At 46.3% G+C, this 22,946-nt stretch overlaps 1 protein-coding gene across 2 annotated transcripts in view; it reads left to right on the forward strand.

The window, feature by feature from the left end:
- The first annotated feature begins 142 nt into the window (after positions 1–142).
- LOC142673167 (uncharacterized) overlaps positions 143–22,946 on the forward strand; it is a 109,079-nt gene continuing 86,275 nt past the window's right edge. For both annotated transcript variants that reach the window (XM_075847177.1, XM_075847178.1), the window contains exon 1: positions 143–297. The gene's annotated coding sequence lies outside the window, so the exon portion shown is untranslated. The remainder of the gene's footprint in view (positions 298–22,946) is intronic.

Consider the following 22,946-nt stretch of genomic DNA (forward strand, 5'->3'; position numbering starts at 1 on the left):
CTTGTAAGCTCCGCCCCTGATGCCGCGGTCACGTGATCTTAATATGGTCAGGTCTATTCGCTATATCTCCTCTCCACTGATAAGCCCCGCCCCTCGTTCCCGGTCACATGGTATAGACGTCATCAGAAGGCCTTCGGCTATTTCCGTGTAAGAGGTAGGGAGCAACGCTGGTCGGGTGTTCTCTCTGTTATCAGTCACCCCTGTATGAGTGTGTACAGAGAGCTGTCAATCATTGAGTGACCCCGCCCACTGGACTCCTAGCCGTGATTTAACCCCTCCAGTGCCGTCCTCTTTGGGGTAAGTGGTTATTTCTGGGCTTTGTAGTGGTCGGGTGTTTTGTGGGACGAGTCGTGTTTTGTAATGACATAATATTCGGGACATACAACTTATTCACTGACTTTTATACATTTCTTGTTAATGTCGTTCACCGTGCGGTTTAAGGGAATGTTCACACGCAGCGAATGTTCTGCCTGTGATTGGCTGCAGGGGTCACATGACGCCTTCTTTTTTATATATGTGTAACCTGCAGCGTTGCTGTGAACACGCGGTGGAGCCGCAGAGGATTCTGGGAACAATGGCGTTTGTTGCAGAACTTGACTTTCCATTGAACTTAATGGGGAAATTCTGCAACAAATGCGCAGCGAATCCGCGGTATAAATGCGATATCCTGTGTGTCTATAATCCGCACCGCAGGTTAACCCCTTCATCACCAGGACGGGTTCCGTTTTTTCCTCCGTCTTGTCAGATCTATAGCTTTGTTATTTGTCAGTCGATGGCGTGAGGATTAGATTCTGCGGGACGAGCTGTGGATTTTCATCACTTTTTACTACATTATTAATATATTTTTTTATAGCGACCAATAAACCGCCATTGTGGTGTTTGTTATTACTGTGTTCGCCGTGCGGGTAAATAACGTTCTGTTGTATTTCTGACTCTCACGGACGCCGTTATTCCACTTATGTTTCTGGTTCTGGTTTTTTACGTTACTTTACAGAATATTTGGGAAAATCGTTTGTGGAGGTTTTTTTTTTTTTTATTTATAAATGAAAACTTTATTTGACTGTTTTTTCTAATAAAGTCATTCCTGTTCTGGGGGACGTGAACGAGTGATGATCAGATCGCCGGTACAATTCACTGTAATACTAATGTATCGCGATATATCGTGATTAATATTAAGGGGTTAATAGGAGCAGAAAGATGGCGGACCGTCATTACCCCCCAGGCTGCCATGACAACCATCTGCACCCCGTGATTACATTAGAGCGGATGAGATAAATGACGTGATGTATATAATCTATATCTGTCTTACTAGTGACCCCGTTATCTGTACAAGACGAAGAACTATTTGTAGCTTTGTTATAATTCCAGGATCGGCTTTTTATGACCACGGTGGAAATAACCTTCAGTGGTGAGACAAGTCTGACTCTGTATTTCACTCTCACATAAACTCGGGGGAGACGTTGTCCTCGTGTTGGGGTCTCTCTGGAATAACTCTTAGGCCTTATTCACACGACAGTGTCCATTAAAAACTGATCAACTGTCCGTATCTCGCGGCCGTTTTGCATCAGTGTCTCCAAATTTTCACCCATTTCCAGTCCGTCTGTCCGTTTTTCATGGCCGTTAAAAAAACTGATGATTTTCATTGGTCAGGCTTTTTTTGTCCCAACCCCCTGAAAACACCTAAAGGAAGGTCACATGTTCACCTAGACACTATTTACAGCCTCCCTGTATATGATGCCACACACCTCCCTGTATATGATGCCACACACCTCCCTGTATATGATGCCACACACCTCCTGTATATGATGCCACACGCCTCCCTGTATATGATGCCACACATCTCCTGTATATGATGCCACACACCTCCCTGTATATGATGCCACACACCTCCTGTATATGATGCCACACACCTCCCTGTATATGATGCCACACGCCTCCCTGTATATGATGCCACACGCCTCCCTGTATATGATGCCACACACCTCCCTGTATATGATGCCACACACCTCCCTGTATATGATGCCACACGCCTCCCTGTATATGATGCCACACGCCTCCCTGTATATGATGCCACACACCTCCTGTATATGATGCCACACACCTCCCTGTATATGATGCCACACGCCTCCCTGTATATGATGCCACACGCCTCCCTGTATATGATGCCACACACCTCCCTGTATATGATGCCACACACCTCCTGTATATGATGCCACACGCCTCCCTGTATATGATGCCACACATCTCCTGTATATGATGCCACACACCTCCCTGTATATGATGCCACACACCTCCCTGTATATGATGCCACACACCTCCCTGTATATGATGCCACACGCCTCCCTGTATATGATGCCACACGCCTCCCTGTATATGATGCCACACACCTCCTGTATATGATGCCACACACCTCCCTGTATATGATGCCACACACCTCCCTGTATATGATGCCACACGCCTCCCTGTATATGATGCCACACGCCTCCCTGTATATGATGCCACACGCCTCCCTGTATATGATGCCACACACCTCCTGTATATGATGCCACACACCTCCTGTATATGATGCCACACGCCTCCCTGTATATGATGCCACACATCTCCTGTATATGATGCCACACACCTCCCTGTATATGATGCCACACACCTCCCTGTATATGATGCCACACGCCTCCCTGTATATGATGCCACACGCCTCCCTGTATATGATGCCACACGCCTCCCTGTATATGATGCCACACACCTCCTGTATATGATGCCACACATCTCCTGTATATGATGCCACACACCTCCTGTATATGATGCCACACACCTCCTGTATATGATGCCACACACCTCCTGTATATGATGCCACACACCTCCCTGTATATGATGCCACACAGCCTCCCTGTATATGATGCCACACGCCTCCCTGTATATGATGCCACACGCCTCCCTGTATATGACGCCACACGCCTCCCTGTATATGACGCCACACGCCTCCCTGTATGTGACGCCACACGCCTCCCTGTATGTGACGCCACACGCCTCCCTGTATGTGACGCCACACGCCTCCCTGTATGTGACGCCACACGCCTCCCTGTATGTGACGCCACACGCCTCCCTGTATGTGACGCCACACGCCTCCCTGTATGTGACGCCACACGCCTCCCTGTATGTGACGCCACACGCCTCCCTGTATGTGACGCCACACGCCTCCCTGTATGTGACGCCACACGCCTCCCTGTATGTGACGCCACACGCCTCCCTGTATGTGACGCCACACGCCTCCCTGTATGTGACGCCACACGCCTCCCTGTATGTGACGCCACACGCCTCCCTGTATGTGACGCCACACGCCTCCCTGTATGTGACGCCACACGCCTCCCTGTATGTGACGCCACACGCCTCCCTGTATGTGACGCCACACGCCTCCCTGTATGTGACGCCACACGCCTCCCTGTATGTGACGCCACACGCCTCCCTGTATGTGACGCCACACGCCTCCCTGTATGTGACGCCACACGCCTCCCTGTATGTGACGCCACACGCCTCCCTGTATGTGACGCCACACGCCTCCCTGTATGTGACGCCACACGCCTCCCTGTATGTGACGCCACACGCCTCCCTGTATGTGACGCCACACGCCTCCCTGTATGTGACGCCACACGCCTCCCTGTATGTGACGCCACACGCCTCCCTGTATGTGACGCCACACGCCTCCCTGTATGTGACGCCACACGCCTCCCTGTATGTGACGCCACACGCCTCCCTGTATGTGACGCCACACGCCTCCCTGTATGTGACGCCACACGCCTCCCTGTATGTGACGCCACACGCCTCCCTGTATGTGACGCCACACACCTCCTGTATATGATGCCACACACCTCCTGTATATGATGTGTTAAGGGTCATCAATTTAGGCAGGTCATCAACTGGCCCTCGATGTCTATCTGATTTCAAATATGTGGGAGAGCTTGACGATGCATCGGAGAGAAACTACACACTTCACACATATTGTAAGTGCAATCAGATTCTCTAGTTTATTAGCAAACAATACATAGATTATATATCATTAAAAGGGGTGTTGGCCATGTCTCCCTCTCCAATCACATAAGAGGGGCCATGGCCTTCAGTCTATCCAATCAATATTGACCAGGTCTCCTCCTCCTCTAAATCACGTGGCAGTTTATCATAAAAGAACACGTATACATTATATCACATTGTATCAATTTATATCACATGTTTTGTAATATTGGTAATCCGCATATTTTTTAGCTTCGTGCTCAGACATTATATATTTTAGCTATGCAGCAGATTCATCATCTGTCTAAGAAAGAGGACGTATCATTTTAGCTCGCGGTGAGACATCTAAAAGGAAGAACAAAGGTTAAAGTATTACATTACTGTATCAGTAGTTTTAAAACTTGAGAATAATATACAAAATGGAGGATAGAAAGTCCCGGCTTCCATATCAGACCCTCCTTTTCATCATTCTTAAAACCTAGTCACTGATCCGCAAGCTACTGTCCCCACCCGCTAGACCGGATGAGGGGGACTTCATTACTGCTTCTGCCCATCCACCTAGGGCCCAGTGACAGGCTGCGTTCTCATAGGATATTGTTCCTGGAAGGGTCTGGGTTTTGGCCTATGATGTATCACCTTATTAGTTCTCTTACATAAAAATATCATTAGCCATATTAACAAACGAAAACCTATATAGCCAAGAATAAAAAATAATTTGAAACACAGTTTGAAGTTTACCCATGAGCCACTCGGCTATTCCCTTAAACCAATTGGCTGGGTTTAAGAAATAAAAGGTCTTATCCCACCAGGAGTCCTTGTTAACTTCGTGTTCTTGTAGCCACTTTTCTCTAAAATCAGCTATTATTGTTAGACTTGCTTCAAAGGACCAGTGTCACGAAAAAAAATTTTTTTTACATCAGTTTGGTTTTAGTGTTTTATTAAAAACGTTTATATTTATTTGTGTGTTTTGTGTTTTACATTTTTTTTATTTTTTTACTTTTTTTTCCCTATGGGGGCTGCCATTTTTTTTCCATTTCTGTATGTGTCGATTAACGACACATACAGACATGGAATACGGCACATACAGTCCCATAGTGAATGCGAACGGGGCCCGTTCCATTCACTATGCTGTACGCTGTCTGTGTGGGAACGGCGCAAGTTGAACTGTGCGCCATTTTCCTGTAGACCGGAAGTCGCGGCCGGACAGTAAGATTACTACTTCCGGTCGCGGCTTCCGGACTTGTGCACTTGGAGCCGCGGTAGCAGACGGAGCGGACGGACCGGAGGGAGCGGCGGCGGCAGGAGCAGGTAAGTTAGGTCTGTGTATGTACGTGTTTTACTGTGTGTTTACTACTGTATGTTAACCTACTACACTGTGTGTTAGCTCAAAAAATGGCGACACACAGTGTAGGAGGTTAGACCGTTCAAGCCCCTCGTTTCTCCCGGCACTAGCCAGGATAAAGGAGGGGGGGATTGTGTGAGGACACTAGAGCGAGTGAGTTTTCCCAAATTTTGCAGCATAAAGCAATGTGGTTTCTTTACCACATGCAATGCTGCAATTTTGGGAATTGCTCCATCTAGTGACCAGTGCTGGCAAATGTTATAAATTAGAATCTAATTTATAATATTTCCTGACTAGTGAAAAAAAGTAAAAAATTAGAACAATGTTTAAAGAGGTCTCTGTCACCAGATTTTGCAACCCCTATCTGCTATTGCAGGTGATCGGCGCTGCAATGTAGATTACAGTAACGTTTTTATTTAAAAAAAACGAGCATTTTTGGCCAAGTTATGACCATTTTTGTAGTTATGCAAATGAGGCTTGCAAAAGTCCAAGTGGGCGTGTTTAAAGTAAAAGTCCAAGTGGGCGTGTATTATGTGCGTACATCGGGGCGTTTTTACTTCTTTTACTAGCTGGGCGCTCTGATGAGAAGTAACATCCTCTTCTCTTCAGAACGCCCAGCTTGTGACAGTGCAGATCTGTGACGTCACTCACAGGTCCTGCATCGTGACGGCCACATCGGCACCAGAGGCTACAGTTGATTCTGCAGCAGCATCAGCGTTTGCAGGTAAGTCGATCTTACAAGCCTCATTTGCATAACTACAAAAATGGTCATAACTTGGCCAAAAATGCTCGTTTTTTAAACATAAAAACGTTACTGTAATCTACATTGCAGCGCCGATCTGCTGCAATAGCAGATAGGGGTTGCAAAATCTGGTGACAGAGCCTCTTTAATCATTTTTACACTAACTGTTCAATTAAAAAAAAAACAAAAAAAAAAACTCGCAACACATTCCCTTTAACACGGAGGTTGCCCGCAGGATCAATATAATGGCAACAGTTGGGGCCCACAATCTGGCACATGCCTCCCTGAGGGGCAGTTTAGTAATCACGTACTATGGTGTGTTGCTTAGATACTACAATCAATTCCTTGTGAATGTACAGGGTGGTCCATTTATATGGATACACCTAAATAAAATGGGAATGGTTGGTGATATTAACTTCCTGTTTGTGGCACATTAGTATATGGGAGGGGGGTAACTTTTCAAGCTGGGTGTTGACCATGGCGGCCATTTTGAAGTCGGACATTTTGTATCCAACTTTAGTTTTTTCAATGGGAAGAGGGTCATGTGACACATCAAACTTATCGAGAATTTCACAAGAAAAACAATGGTGTGCTTGGTTTTAACGTTACTTTATTCTTTCATGAGTTATTTATAAGTTTCTGACCACTTATAAAATGTGTTCAAAGTGCTGCCCATTGTGTTGGATTGTCAATGCAACCCTCTTCTCCCACTCTTCACACACTGATAGCAACACCGCAGAAGAAATGCTAGCACAGGCTTCCAGTATCCGTAGTTTCAGTTACTGCACATCTCGTATCTTCACAGCATAGACAATTGCCTTCAGATGACCCCAAAGATAAAAGTCTAAGGGGGTCAGATCTGGAGACCTAGGGGGCCATTCAACTGGCCCACGACGACCAATCCACTTTCCAGAAGCTGGCACGTTCCATGAGTTTTTCCAGCAAGATGGTGCACCACCACATTATGGGTGTCAGGTCCGAGCATTCCTAGATGAACAGTTTCCTGGAAAGTGGATTGGTCGTCGTGGGCCAGTTGAATGGCCCCCTAGGTCTCCCGATCTGACCCCCTTAGGCTTTTATCTTTGGGGTCATCTGAAGGCAATTGTCTATGCTGTGAAGATACGAGATGTGCAGCAACTGAAACTACGGATACTGGAAGCCTGTGCTAGCATTTCTTCTGCGGTGTTGCTATCAGTGTGTGAAGAGTGGGAGAAGAGGGTTGCATTGACAATCCAACACAATGGGCAGCACTTTGAACACATTTTATAAGTGGTCAGAAATTTGTAAATAACTCATGAAAGAATAAAGTAACGTTAAAACCAAGCACACCATTGTTTTTCTTGTGAAATTCTCGATAAGTTTGATGTGTCACATGACCCTCTTCCCATTGAAAAAGTTGGATACAAAATGTCCGACTTCAAAATGGCCGCCATGGTCAACACCCAGCTTGAAAAGTTTCCCCCCTCCCATATACTAATGTGCCACAAACAGGAAGTTAATATCACCAACCATTCCCATTTTATTTAGGTGTATCCATATAAATGGCCCACCCTGTATATTGGTGGCATTGGGTAAACTAAGAATCTCAAATATTTGTTGATCCAAATAGTCTGTAGCCTCAACTAGTTTATCCCACATCTGCATTATCATAGGGTAGATGTATAGAGTACTTATGACTGCGTTACCACTTCCCATATGTACAATATGGGGGCGCCCATCTGCCCGAGGTTTGTTGTCTGCCCTTCTTTTATACAATATGTGTCCTGGCACGGCGTTAACATCTACATTATCATGTGGTATAATAAAAGTTGCAGGTGTTAGATAGGCTAATGTACATTTACTTGGGAGACATTTATACACCGGATGTTCACATACAATATACATATTTTTCGGTACCCCTATGACTGACCCCTTAAACAAACTGGTCACCTATTTAGCCATCATTTTACCTTCTAGAGTTATTTCTAACATATAATCGCAAGGCCTCCTCAAGTAATCATCCAGTGATATTTACGCAGCGGGGGATCTGACCTAAAGCAGCATCAACTTCTACACACTGAGTATCAATGCTGAATGTAGCTGCGGGATGAGTAGCCGGGATAACAGGCAAGGTCCACTCCAGCAGAAGCCCAAGGCGTCTGTGCAAATTTAAGGGGTGGGCCGCTCCTGTTAATTAACATCCAAGGCTCTTCCATCCACGCAGCTACGGGCAAAGGTAAATTTTTATTCTTGTTTCTCCCTGTTAGGGTGGTAATTACAGTATTATTATACAATTCCCTTATTTCATCTAAAGTAACAGGGATAGCGAGGTAGGGCATGCTTCTGGCATTACAGGGCTGTGTGCGCAAATCCACCAATCAGTCAGGTTAGTTTTGCTCCCTCAGAGCATGATACAAAACCTGGTGAGGTTTGATAAACTTATTGTCCCAATCGTCCTCAAGTACATCAGTGAGGGTGCCCGCCAGTGGCAACATCATCAAAAGCGTTAGAAGTAGTGACATCTTTGACTTCCTGGTTTACAATCCTTTTGCAGTGGCTAGCATGGATCCAGGTGTCTTTGCCTTCGGACTTGACTGAAGTTGCAGTGACCAGTTGCACTTGGTACAGTTCAGTATATCTGGGCTCCAAAACCTTCCTTATGTGTCTTTTCAAGACTACCCAATCACCAGGCAGCAGTTGATGGGCACATTCTAAGGAATTGGGCCTGGAATAGAAGAATACACTTGTTTTATGCAATTCAGTTAAATGCCTGTGTAGTTAGATAACATCAGCTGTTAGTCCGTCAAACTGTTGTTGCAACTGTTGCGGGAAGTACAAACCCGTTTTTGGGACTTACCCAAAAAGTACTTCATAGGGGCTGAGTTTCAATGCCCCCTAGGAGTGGTTCTAACAGAGTACAATGCCAAGGGTAGGCATTCAGTCCATGACAAACCTGAGGAGTCCATGGCTTTCTATTTTTTTTTTTTTACTTCAGGGTTCCATTTAATCTGTCTACTTTACCACTACTTTGGGGGTGATATGGTGTATGGAATGCAATTGTGATACCTAGGCTCGTAACTATATGTCCTAGCACTACTCCTGTGAAGTGGGTTCCTCTATCACTCTTAATTACTTCAGGGACCCCATATCGGCATACTACTTCACTGAGTATTTTCCTAGCAGTGTTTTTTAGCTGTGGCTTTGGTTAAAGGCCATGCCTCAAGCCAGTTTGAAAACAAGTCAATACATACGAGGACATATTTATATACACGAGGACATATTCATATACACTAGGACATTTTCATATACACCTACCTCGGGTAGCTGTATGTAGTCCACCTGCAGTCGCTGGAAGGGGTAACTAGGGCGAGGCGTGCGCTAACTGGGTGTTTTTGTAATTTTACCGGGGTTGTGTCAGGCAACCCTCTACATGTCGAGCAGCTGCGTTCTGAAATCCAGGGGCAAACCAGCGTTGTAACACTCTGCTATCATGGCTCCTTTTGAGTTGTGGACTGGGGAATGCGCTAGGGCGCACATCATTGGGAAAAAACTACGTGGTTGTAATGACGGGGTAGGGAGACAGATAGGTGAGCCCTAATCTACCCGCCACTCAGTCCCTGCCTACTTGCAACGACCCGCCCTAGGCGACGGGGTACAACTGGGCGACGGTCCCTACACTCAATGGCACAACAGACAAGGGTACAAAGAAGCCAGGGAAATGGGGAAGTTGCCCACGGGAACACCGTGAGCAACAAGCGAGGTGAATGAGCCGAGTCAAACCAGGAGATGAGCGAGGTACAAAAACGCAGAGCAGAAGAGTGGTCAGTAAAGCCAAGGTCAATAACAAGCAGAGGGTCAGTAGTTCAAGAAGCTGCAGCAGGGCCAGGAAACCAGCAGAGAAGAATCGCAAGCAAAGGAGGAACAGGAAAGGCAGGTATAAATAGACAGAGGGCGGGAGCTAGCTCCGTCTGGCCAGGCTGTGATAGGCTCTCCCACTCCTAAGCCTGCCATCCTGGGTGGTGGAAGATGGAGTCAGTCTCACAGACATAGAAGCAGGTGCAGACTGATTACCTATGGGCGTTGACACAGAAGCTGTGTCTGGCAGATGCTTTACAGTACCCCCCCTTTTATGAGGGGCCACCGGACCCTTTCTAGGTGGACCTGGTTTATTGGGGAAACGAAGGTGGAACCTCCTCAGCAATACCCCAGCGTGAACATCCCGGGCGGGTACCCAAGTCCTCTCCTCAGGCCCGTATACCCTCCAATGGACCAGGTACTGGAGGGAGCCTTGGACCATCCTGTTGTCCACAATCTTGGCCACCTCGAATTCTACCCCCTCAGGGGTGAGAACAGGGACCGGAGGTTTCCTCGAGGGGGCCAAGGACGGGGAGCAGCGTTTAAGGAGGGAGGCATGAAACACGTCGTGTACTCGAAAAGACGGGGGCAACTCCAGTCGGAAGGAGACAGGGTTAAGGACTTCAATGACCTTGTACGGCCCTATAAACCGGGGAGCAAACTTCTTGGACGGGACTTTAAGGCGCAAATGTTTTGACGATAGCCACACCAGATCCCCGACCACAAACAAGGGGTTAGCAGAACGTCTTCTATCTGCCTGAGTCTTTTGTATGCTCTGGGACGCCTCTAGGTTCTTCTGAACCTGGGCCCAGACTGTGCACAGTTCCTGATGAACGACATCTACCTCGGGATTGTTGGAACTACCAGGTGAAATGGAGTAGAACCGTGGATTAAACCCAAAATTACAGAAAAAGGAGGAGTCAGAGGAGAAAACACAAAAACGTTCAAGTCGTCGTTCCCTGAGACGTCGCTCAAGTCGTACCGCTAAAGCCATAACCTGATCTAGGGAGTCAGAAGAGGGATAGCTAACTAGCAGATCTTTCAGGGCGTTTGACAGACCCAATCTAAACTGGCACCTTAAGGCAGGGTCATTCCACCGAGAAGCTACACACCACTTCCTAAAGTCAGAACAGTACTCCTCAACAGGTCTCTTACCCTGACGTAAGATCACCAGCTGACTTTCGGCAAAGGCAGTTTTGTCAGTCTCGTCATAAATGAGCCCGAGAGTAGAAAAGAAAAGATCAACGGAGGAAAGTTCAGGAGCCAAGGAGAAGGCCTATTCTTGGGGCCCGTCCTGGAGCCGGGACATAATAATACCCGCCCGCTGGCTCTCAGAACCAGAGGAGTGGGGCTTTAAAGAGGCTCTGTCACCAGATTTTGCAACCCCTATCTGCTATTGCAGCAGATAGGCGCTGCAATGTAGATTACAGTAACGTTTTTATTTTAAAAAAACGAGCATTTTTGGCCAAGTTATGACCATTTTTGTAATTATGCAAATGAGGCTTGCAAAAGTCCAAGTGGGTGTGTTTAAAAGTAAAAGTCCAAGTGGGTGTGTATTATGTGCGTACATCGGGGCGTTTTTAATACTTTTACTAGCTGGGCGCTCTGATGAGAAGTAACATCCTCTTCTCTTCAGAACGCCCAGCTTGTGACAGTGCAGATCTGTGACGTCACTCACAGGTCCTGCATCGTGACGGCCACATCGGCACCAGAGGCTACAGTTGATTCTGCAGCAGCATCAGCGTTTGCAGGTAAGTCGATCTTACCTGCAAACGCTGATGCTGCTGCAGAATCAACTGTAGCCTCTGCTGCCGATGTGGCCGTCACGATGCAGGACCTGTGAGTGACGTCACAGATCTGCACTGTCACAAGCTGGGCGTTCTGAAGAGAAGAGGATGTTACTTCTCTTCACAGCGCCCAGCTAGTAAAAGTATTAAAAACGCCCCGATGTACGCACCTAATACACGCCCACTTGGACTTTTACTTTTAAACACACCCACTTGGACTTTTGCAAGCCTCATTTGCATAATTACAAAAATGGTCATAACTTGGCCAAAAATGCTCGTTTTTTAAAAATAAAAACGTTACTGTAATCTACATTGCAGCGCCGATCTGCTGCAATAGCAGATAGGGGTTGCAAAATCTGGTGACAGAGCCTCTTTAAGCGAAAATAGAGCCTACAACTCTCCAGAAAGGAGAAAAAAGTCTTCCGGTCCCCTGAGAACCGGTCAGGCAACTTGAGGTGGGGTTCAAGAGATGAGGTAAGGGGCACTACCAGGGTATCATCAGGCTGGTTGTCCCTCTTAGCCAGGGCCTGGACCTGTAGGGAGAGGCCCTGCATTTTCTGAGCCAGGGTCTCAAGGGGGTCCATAGTAGTGTCAGGGAGCAGGGTAGACTAGGTATATGGGCTTGTGATTTATGTAATGACTGGGTAGGGAGACAGACAGGTGAGCCCTAATATACCCGCCACTCAGTCCCTGCCTACTTGCAACGACCCGCCCTAGGCGACCGGGGAAAAATGGGCGACTGTCCCTACACTCAATAGGTGCACGACAGACAAACAGACAAGGGTACAAAGAAGCCAGGGAAATGGGGAAGTTGCCCACGGGAACACTGTGAGCAACAAGCGAGGTGAATGAGCCGAGGCAAACCAGGAGATGGGCGAGGTACAAAAACGCAGAGCAGAAGAGTGGTCAGAAATGCCAAGGTCAATCACAAGCAGAGGATCAGTAGTTCAAGAAGCTGCAGCAGGGCCAGGAAACCAACAGAGAAGAATCACAATCAAGGAAGAACAGGAAAGGCAGGTATTAATAGACAGAGGGCGGGAGCTAGCTCCGTCTGGCCAGGCTGTGATAGGCTTTCCCACTCCTAAGCCTGCCATCCTGGGTGGTGGAAGATGGAGTCCGTCTCACAGACATAGAAGCAGGTGCAGACTGATTACCTATTGGCGTTGACACAGGAGCTGTGTCGGCAGATCCTTTACAGTGGTAAGCACGTTTTACCCTTTACACGCCATGACCCTCCTTCGCCTCTGAAAGCTCCGGCCTCCTGCCACAATTTCAGTTCAGGGGCCGGTGTTTGGGTCTGGAAAGCGCACAGCAATTCCTCCGTGACCGGGCCCACTTGGACTACAAACACGGGGAGGGTTGCAGCTGCTTTTGCTGCTTGGTCAGCCCGTGCATTTCCTTCCATTTCAGGGGTGTCTTGTGTGCGCTTGCACTTTAATTTTGGCTACCTCTGTAGGTAATGCCTCAAATATCAGTTCTACTGCGTCTGCATTTTTAATTGGTTTGCCTGCTGATGTCAGAAAGCCTCTTGCTCGCCATATTGTGCCATAATCGTGTGCGACTCCAAAGGTGTACCTTGAGTCTGTATAGATGTTCACCCTTTTACCTGTGCCCAACTTACATGCCTCTGCGAGTGCCATGAGTTCTGCCTCTTGGGCAGACCTGCTGGAGGGCAGTGACTTTTGCAGCAGTGTCTTACCTTCCTGGACTACTGCATACCCGGTGGTGAAATGTCCTGTCTGCTCATTCCAGTATCTGGAACCGTCTACAAAATACTGAACATCTTAGTTAGTCAAAGGTTCATCAGTGACACCTGGTAACCCTTGGGATTCAAGTTGCATTAAACTGTGACAATCAGACTCATGTTCCATATCAAACAAGACATTGTCATTTGCAAGTTCATACATTAAAGATCTCACATACCCCCCCCTTCCTCTCCTTTCGCTACAACCATAGGCATCAGAGTAGTATGGTTGAGCGTAGTACATCTTTTCAGAAAATAATGTCTGCAGTTTTGTCAAGGAGAAGTGCGGCTGCTGCAATAGCCCTGAGGCAAGAGGGGACACCTCGTGCAATGGGATCGAGGCTAGCGGAGTAATATCCGATGGGCCGCATACGACCACCATGGTCTTGTGTGAGCACACCTGAAGCGTGACCACCTTGTTCGTGACAATACAGCTGGAAAGGCCTAAGGTAGCTAGGGATGCCCAGAGCTGGGGCTGAGACTAAAGCCAGCTGGAGGGTGTAAAATGCAGCTAGAGCATCAGTTTGCAGGCAATCATACAGGGGCTGCATTGATATGGACGCACTTTTAAACCATGGTCTACAATAACCCACTAATCCCAGGAAGGCTCTGAGAGAGCGATGGTTGTGTGGGATTGGGTGGTCTTGGATAGCAGTAAGCCTGGAGGGGGTCAGGTGCAATACACCAGCAGACAGGCAATGTCCAAGGAAAACAACAGTGGGCTTACAAAGCTGTAATTTTTTCCTGGACACTTTGCAACCTGTATGGGACAGATACAACAATAATGAGACTGTTTCCTGAGCACATATGTCAACAGAGACACCACACAAAAGCAAATCATCAACATATTGCAATAGCCAAGTGGTGGAGTGTCCGGGGGACTTATCCAGCAGCTCTTTCATTGTATGGGTGACACTATCAGGGGAATTTGCTGGACCCTGGGGAAGCACCATCCAAGGCATTCTGTGTGTGAAGGCAAAATATTGGTAACAATTATCAGTTTCCTTTCTAATAAATTAGCAGTCATTCATGCAGACCGTGCTTGTAATATTTCACTTAAGGGACAGAGAAAAAGCAGCAAAATACTTCCCTTTTCTAGCATTCTCACACACTGCAACCAGCTGCCCCCCTCCCCACCCACCCCGCCTTTTACAACTTCCTTTTTTTTTTTTTTTAGAACTACAAGTCCCAGCAAGCCAAAATGCTGAAAGGCAACTAAGTCTCTGCTATATTTGTAACTCTAGCTTTAATTATTTAAACCATATATATAAGGTAAATTAAAACGTCAGTCTATTTACACAACCTAGTACTTAAATTCAATGTTCTAGGACTTTCTTTTTTTTTTTTTACACAATGTTTTTAAATATAATAACAATAATTTAAAGTTCAATAAATTTAGTTTTCAATCTTGATTGAGAAAAACATCTTACTTTCAAACCGTACACATTTTCATTTGCTCCAGTCACTCCTAAGACTAGTCCACGACACACACACTGTATACACGGACACACACACTGTATACACGGACACACACACTGTATACACGGACACACAGACAGTATACAAGGACACACACTGTATCATGTCTATATCATACTTCTCGTCATAATCCACATTTCTCACTGCAATGTACCTAGCTGTATTACTCTTTACATTACTAGTACAGTCACTCTTATCAAAATCTGTGCACATACACATACTCATATCAATATCATTGACACACTTCTATAGTTCGGCTTAGTCTTACATATTGAACTATGTAAACAATCTACTTTATCTAACGTACCATTACTTTCTATCTTCATTTGTTTAAACATTCTTTTATAGTTGTTTTTTTACAGCTTCTTCACATTTCAACCGTTTAATTATATCAACTGCTGACACCCATGTTTCCACACACCCACTGTCGGGTTCAAGATCTCTGAACCCCATGTCGGGAGTTTATAAGGAGGTTCCCAGGTCAGCTGTATCAGACCTCGAAGGACCACTCTCCTTTGTCTGACTGTGTCAAACCTTTCTATATCCAAACAATAAGGATATAGTGATATACCGTCCCCAGGCCTACAGCACTCGAAAGGAATTGGTATATCCTCACCCCCTGTTGAAATCTGACTATATCAGATTCAATTATATCCTTACAATTAGGACACAATAATATATTTTCCCCAGGCCTATAGCACTCGCAAGATATATATATATTTTACTATCTTAATACACTATACTAGGTGTGCAGTGGGGTATCCGTTAAGTTGATCCTTTTTAACGATCCTTTTTAGCTTTATTTTTATTTGAAATGTGTGTGTTTTTATTGTTTTACCACATTTTTATTATCTTTTTTTTACTTTTCTGACTTGTCCCACTACGGGACATGAGGGCCTGATGCCCCGATCGCTACTCTAATACACTGCACTACATACGAAGTGCAGTGTATTAGCGCTGCAAGTTATTCACTGACAGCAAGCCTATGAGGACACGCCGAAGGCGGGTCCTCATGGGCTCCCGTACAAGGCAGACTCGGACGCCATTTTCTGGCGTCCGATTGCCACAGCAACCCAGCGATTGCATCACTGGGTTGCCGATCGGGTGAAAACCTATCAGATGCTGCGCTCTATTGAGCGCAGCATCTGAGGGGTTAATCTGCCGGATCGGAGAATAGCTCCGGTCCTGGCAGTTACAGGAGGGTGCCAGCTGTATAATACAGCTGTCACCCCGCGGTGGTGGTGCCGGCTCTGCTTCTGAGCCCGCACAATCACTGCGCCGTACATGTACGGCGCTTTGCGGGAAGCACCTCACGACAGCGCCGTACATGTACGGCGCATGTCGGGAAGGGGTTAATAAAACACAAAAAGCAAATTGATATAAATTATTTTTTTTTTCATGACACTGGTACTTTAAAGAGGCTCTGTCACCAGATTTTGCAACCCCTATCTGCTATTGCAGCAGATAGGCGCTGCAATGTAGATTACAGTAACGTTTTTATTTTAAAAAAACGAGCATTTTTGGCCAAGTTATGACCATTTTTGTAGTTATGCAAATGAGGCTTGCAAAAGTCCAAGTGGGTGTGTTTAAAAGTAAAAGTCCAAGTGGGCGTGTATTATGTGCGTACATCGGGGCGTTTTTAATACTTTTACTAGCTGGGCGCTCTGATAAGTAACATCCTCTTCTCTTCAGAACGCCCAGCTTGTGACAGTGCAGATCTGTGACGTCACTCACAGGTCCTGCATCGTGACGGCCACATCGGCACCAGAGGCTACAGTTGATTCTGCAGCAGCATCAGCGTTTGCAGGTAAGTCGATCTTACCTGCAAACGCTGATGCTGCTGCAGAATCAACTGTAGCCTCTGCTGCCGATGTGGCCGTCACGATGCAGGACCTGTGAGTGACGTCACAGATCTGCACTGTCACAAGCTGGGCGTTCTGAAGAGAAGAGGATGTTACTTCTCTTCACAGCGCCCAGCTAGTAAAAGTATTAAAAACGCCCCGATGTACGCACCTAATACACGCCCACTTGGACTTTTACTTTTAAACACACCCACTTGGACTTTTGCAAGCCTCATTTGCATAATTACAAAAATGGTCATAACTTGGCCAAAAATGCTCGTTTTTTTAAAATAAAAACGTTACTGTAATCTACATTGCAGCGCCTATCTGCTGCAATAGCAGATAGGGGTTGCAAAATCTGGTGACAGAGCCTCTTTAAGTAACTAACCGTGTTACTCACCGCGGTTTTATGTCAGCGACTCCTCCCGAATCCGTCCACTGTGTTCAGTCCGTTACTCGTTGTCTTCCATCCCGGGCTTTCGGCACCAACTGTTAAGGGTCATCAATTTAGGCAGGTCATCAACTGGACCTCGATGTCTCTTATCTGGTTTCAAATATGTGGGAGAGCTTGACGATGCATCGGAGAGAAACTACACACTTCACACATATTGTAAGTGCAATCAGATTCTCTAGTTTATTAGCAAACAATACATAGATTATATATCATTAAAAGGGGTGTTGGCCATGTCTCCCTCTCCAATCACATAAGAGGGGCCATGGCCTTCAGTCTATCCAATCAATATTGACCAGGTCTCCTCCGCCTCTAAATCACGTGGCAGTTTATCATAAAAGAACACGTATACATTATATCACATTGTATCAATTTATATCACATGTTTTGTAATATTGGTAATCAGCATATTTTTTAGCTACATGCTCAGACATTCTATATTTTAGCTATGCAGCAGATTCATCATCTGTCTAAGAAAGAGGATGTATCATTTTAGCTCGCGGTGAGACATCTAAAAGGAAGAACAAAGGTTAAAGTATTACATTACTGTATCAGTAGTTTTAAAACTTGAGAATAATATACAAAATGGAGGATAGAAGTCCAGGCTTCCATATCAGATGCCACACACCTCCCGGTATATGATGCCACACACCTCGTTGTATATGCCACACAGACTGCATGTATATGATGCCACACACCTCCCTGTATATGATGCCACACGCATCCCTGTATATGATGCCACACGCATCCCTGTATATGATGCCACACGCCTCCCTGTATATGATGCCACACGCCTCCCTGTATATGATGCCACACGCCTCCCTGTATATGATGCCACACGCGCCTCCCTGTAGATCGTGCCACACCAGCCTCCCTGTAGATCGTGCCACACCAGCCTCCCTGTAGATCGTGCCACACCAGCCTCCCTGTAGATCGTGCCACACCAGCCTCCCTGTAGATCCGTGCCACACCAGCCTCCCTGTAGATCCGTGCCACACCAGCCTCCCTGTAAATCATTGCCACACCAGCCTCCCTGTAGATCATTGCCACACCAGCCTCCCTGTAGATCATTGCCACACCAGCCTCCCTGTAGATCATTGCCACACCAGCCTCCCTGTAGATCATTGCCACACCAGCCTCCCTGTAGATCATTGCCTACATACTCACGGGTGCAGTGCCGTTTCTCGTCTTCTTCACTTGTGGTCACTCGTCTGCACGGGATCTGGCAAGGCAGCGCTACGGGGCGATGACGTCATCGAGGCGCCTTCAAACCCATGAAGACAAGTGACCACACCTGAAGAAGCGCTGCAACAGTGAGTATGCCAACGATAGCCAGCAAGGGAACTAGTAGTTCTCTTGCCAAACCCCATGTAACAGATCAGTTTTTAACGGTTGTTACATGTATTGACAGCCGTTAAAAACGGATCCATTGACTTCTATGGGGGCCGTCAGGCCTTTAAAACGGCCCAAAAATAGGACATGTCCTATTTTTTTTTGACGCCCATTATTCACGGGCCGTTCAAAAAACGGCCGTGTGGGGGGCGTGGCCTGGATGCTGACCGTGGCGGACGCTTGATTCGGAGCTCCGTCCTCAGACCTCAAAGCGACAAGAAATAAACGACCGAAAGCCGACTTACCTGGCATTTACCGGAGTCCCGGAGTGCAGGCGAGATGATGACCAGGAAGAGAGGCAATAAAAACGGCCCGAAGCGCCTGACGGAATTCTTCTCCACCCGCAGCATGAGGCGGGACGACATCCAAGATGGCGCCGGCGCGAATTCTCCAGGAGATTCCGGCGCTTGTGGCAGAAGCTCTGGTCCAGCGTCTCCTACAGCCTCTCTGGGTGAGTCCTCACACACTCCGGTGTGCCCCAGACAGGGATCTAAGGAAAGAGAAGGAGATGGGTTACAGGCAGTTAGCCCTTTGCAAACACCTCATGCTGACAGGGCAGAGGATCAGAGGCCGGAAAGGGAGGAAGAAAGGCCTATAATAAACACTAACAGACAGAGCCCAGGGGTTTTGGAGGACGAGGAAGCAAGGGAAGGAGACCCAATATCTAATCTGCATACTACAGACCAAGTGGCGTCAGAAAAGTTCATTAAAGGCATTGTAATGGCGCTCAGAGGATCTTTGCAACAAGATATGGCCAAAATCACTGCCAAGTTAAATACTTCCATAGAAGATCTGGGTACTAGAGTGGATCACGTGGAAAACAAGATGGGAGAGTTCACACAGGCCCATAATGATTTGGTGGATGCGCACTATGTGTTAGAAGAGGAGGTGGAAGCTATGAAAAATAAAATGGATCGAAACAGGCGGAACAATGTTACGTTTCGAGGCATTCCGGAATCGGTGGCACAAGCAGATCTTCAGGGGTATCTCCAGAAGCTGATTAAAACCTTATTGCCCGATACCCATCCTCCGGATTGGATTATTGATCGTGCACACCGTCTGCCTAAACCCAAAGCTCTGCCGGCTGACATACCACGCGATGTGATCTCCCGCATTCATTTTTATCATGTCAAGGAGGCCTTGATGTTCGCTGCGCGGAAAAGGCAGCCCCTACCAGATCCATTTGGAGGTGTCCATTTATATGCAGATCTCTTGCAAGCTACGTTACAAGCAAGGAGGGCCTTCTCTCCGGTAACCCTGTTGCTTCGGAATCATAAAATACCCTATAAGTGGGGCTTTCCTACGAAGTTGTTGATAAGGAAAGATGAACGCACCCATGTCCTGTTTAAACCTGCTGATGGGGATAAATTGATGTCAGACTGGGGTTTCCTACTTTCTGGCACAAAGTGGAAAATATCTACTAGGGGACCGGCAAGGATTTCCCCAGAGTGGTCAAGGAACACCGAAACTCGTTGAAAGAATGGCTTTATTGGCTAACCGAGAGGTCGAGTCTCATCTGGTCGAACTTTCACCCCCGAAATCTTTATGGGATCGCCAAGGTTGATGGGATCCTACTGGAATTGTTCCTGGTTCCGGAGAATGTTGTTCTACAAAAACGAACGCAGTTTTTTATATTTCCGTTTTTCCCGGTTGTCTTTCCGGTTGTTTTATCCAAACAGCTTTTTCAAGAATATCCTTTTCAGTATTGTCCAAGTATGCAATGTCAAATTGATACAGTGCCTTACCTATGTTATATTGCAGGTCTGTAATAGGGATTATGGCGGTTAAAATAATGTCTCTTAATGTTAAGGGTCTGAATAGTCCTTTCAAAAGGGCGTCGGCCTGGAAGGAGGCTCTGAAATCTGGGGCGGATATTATGTGTCTGCAAGAAACGCATTTTCAGCAATTGAAAGGTCCGGCCTTTACAAATGTTAGATTTCCCCATGTTTTTATGTCTAATGCAGAAAAAAAAAAAGGCGGGGGTTTTGATAGCTATCAGGGATACAATAGATTTTAAATTGGTGGACTCCCGGGTGGATGTGGGGGGGAGATTTCTTGCTCTGATATGCACCATTAACGATACCCTAATCACACTAGTCAACATATATGCTCCTAATGTTTCTCAGATTAGATTTCTAAACAAAACCATAAGAAAAGTTCGCAAAATACAGCAAGGGCAGCTTATTTTATGTGGAGACTTCAATATCATTCCAGACAGAATTTTAGACTCTACCAGTAGGAGCAAGAGATCTCTCCCTACTCTGTCAAAGTGGGTTCAGCAACAGGACATATACGATGTGTTTAGATGTCACAATGCTTCGACAAAAGAATTCTCCTTCTACTCGCCTTGTCACCACACCTTCTCTAGGATAGACCTGTTTTTGGTAGATAAGTGGTTGCTGAATTCAGTGATAAAAGCTGATGTGGGAGACATTACTTGGTCGGACCATGCCCCGGTCTCCATGCAGGTAGCGCTGTCACCATGGAATCGCCCGCATAGGTCATGGAGGAACAATACTTTTCTGATGGCCCTGACCCAATATAGAGAACGTATTTCCTCCCAGATAAAGGAATATTTTGACCTAAATGATTCACCGGACATAGATCCATTTGTGTTGTGGAACGCCCATAAGGCGGTGATGCGGGGTCTTTTGATCCAGCAAAGCTCCCATTATAAAAAACAAAAACAGCTGAGCACAGACCGCAGACTAGCACAGATCAAATCCCTAGAGATGCAACAGCAATCTTCCCCGTCTCTCACGGTCCATGATGCCCTGGCTAAACTAAGGCGGGAATTGAGAGAAATACTGATAGCAGACTTTGACAGAAGCTTGACCTCCCTCCGCATGACATACAACACCTCTGACAAGAAAGCGAGTAAATATATGGCGAATAGGGTTAAACAAAGACGGCAGAAGTCGAGGATACCGTTTTTGGTAGCGGAAGGGAGTGAGCCAAAAATCTCGAATCCCCAAGGGATTGCGGATAGGTTTAGCCAGTTCTACTCCAAATTATACAACTTACAAGGTGAACCCAGTATAGTACCGCCTACGGCAGAGGCAATAGATATATTTCTAGATCAGATTCAGCTGCCTAAAATAACTTCTCTTCAACTAGAACAGCTAAACGCTCCTATTCTATCGGACGAGGTGTCCAAAGTTATAAAATTTGTTAAATCAGGTAAGGCCCCGGGCCGGATGGGTTCTCATCTGAATATTACAAATTTAACGAATCTATTTTGACCCTTTACTTAGCTTATATCTTTAATGTAGCCATAGCTAGGGGAAGCCTCCTGGCCGAGATGCTGCAGGCTACTATTGTAACAATACCAAAACAAGGGAAACCCCCGATTCTCCCGGCTAATTTCCGACCCAACTCATTGTTAAATTGCGACACAAAGATTTATGCAAAAATATTGGCCCAACGTCTTTTGACAATACTCCCCACAGTAATTCATAACGATCAAGTAGGATTTACTAAAGGGAGACAGGCGCCAGATGGTACAAGGCAGATTATAAATCTAATTTCTAGGGTGGAGGCAGGTTGGACGCCCTCTGTTCTCCTTACTCTGGATGCAGAAAAGGCGTTCGATAGGATACATTGGGGATTTGCCTTTGAAACTATGAAGAGATTTGGATTTTCGGGGGCCAAACTAGGAGCAATCGGGGCCTTGTACTCTGCACCTTCCGCCCGAGTGTTGGCTAACGGGATGCTGTCTGAGCCATTTAATATCACCAATGGAACAAGACAGGGTTGCCCATTGTCTCCTTTGCTTTTTACCAAGGTGATGGAGCCGATGGCGGAATTGATACGGATGGATATGGGGGTACGAGGGATATCCGTAGGACATAGACAGCATAAAATTGGATTGTTTGCGGACGATGTCATACTATCCCTTACAGAACCGTTGTCCTCTCTCCGCAGAGTTGCAGAGATTTTGACACAATTTGGCAACGTGTCCTATTATAAAGTTAATGCCTCCAAGTCTCAGATATTGGGAGTGGCCATACCATTGACACTGCGACAAGATATTCAGAGGGAGTTTCCGTTTGGCTGGAGGAGATGTCGATTCCTTATTTAGGCATAAAATTGTGCTCACCAACATCTAAATTAGCCCATATTAATATTCTCCCTCTTCATGATAAATTACAAGATGAATTAAACCGCTTGTTGGATACAGAACCGTCCTGGATGGGCAGAGTAATTCTGTATAAAATGCTTATCCTCCCCAAGATACTCTAGGACAGTGGTGGTGCCTCTGCCGGCCTTTATCCTCCGTAAGTTACAGGATCAGCTGATGCGGTTTATATGGAAAAATAAGAAGCCTCG

Source organism: Rhinoderma darwinii (genome assembly GCF_050947455.1).
Source record: "Rhinoderma darwinii isolate aRhiDar2 chromosome 1 unlocalized genomic scaffold, aRhiDar2.hap1 SUPER_1_unloc_4, whole genome shotgun sequence".
In the NCBI taxonomy this organism is placed as follows: Eukaryota; Metazoa; Chordata; class Amphibia; order Anura; family Rhinodermatidae; genus Rhinoderma; species Rhinoderma darwinii.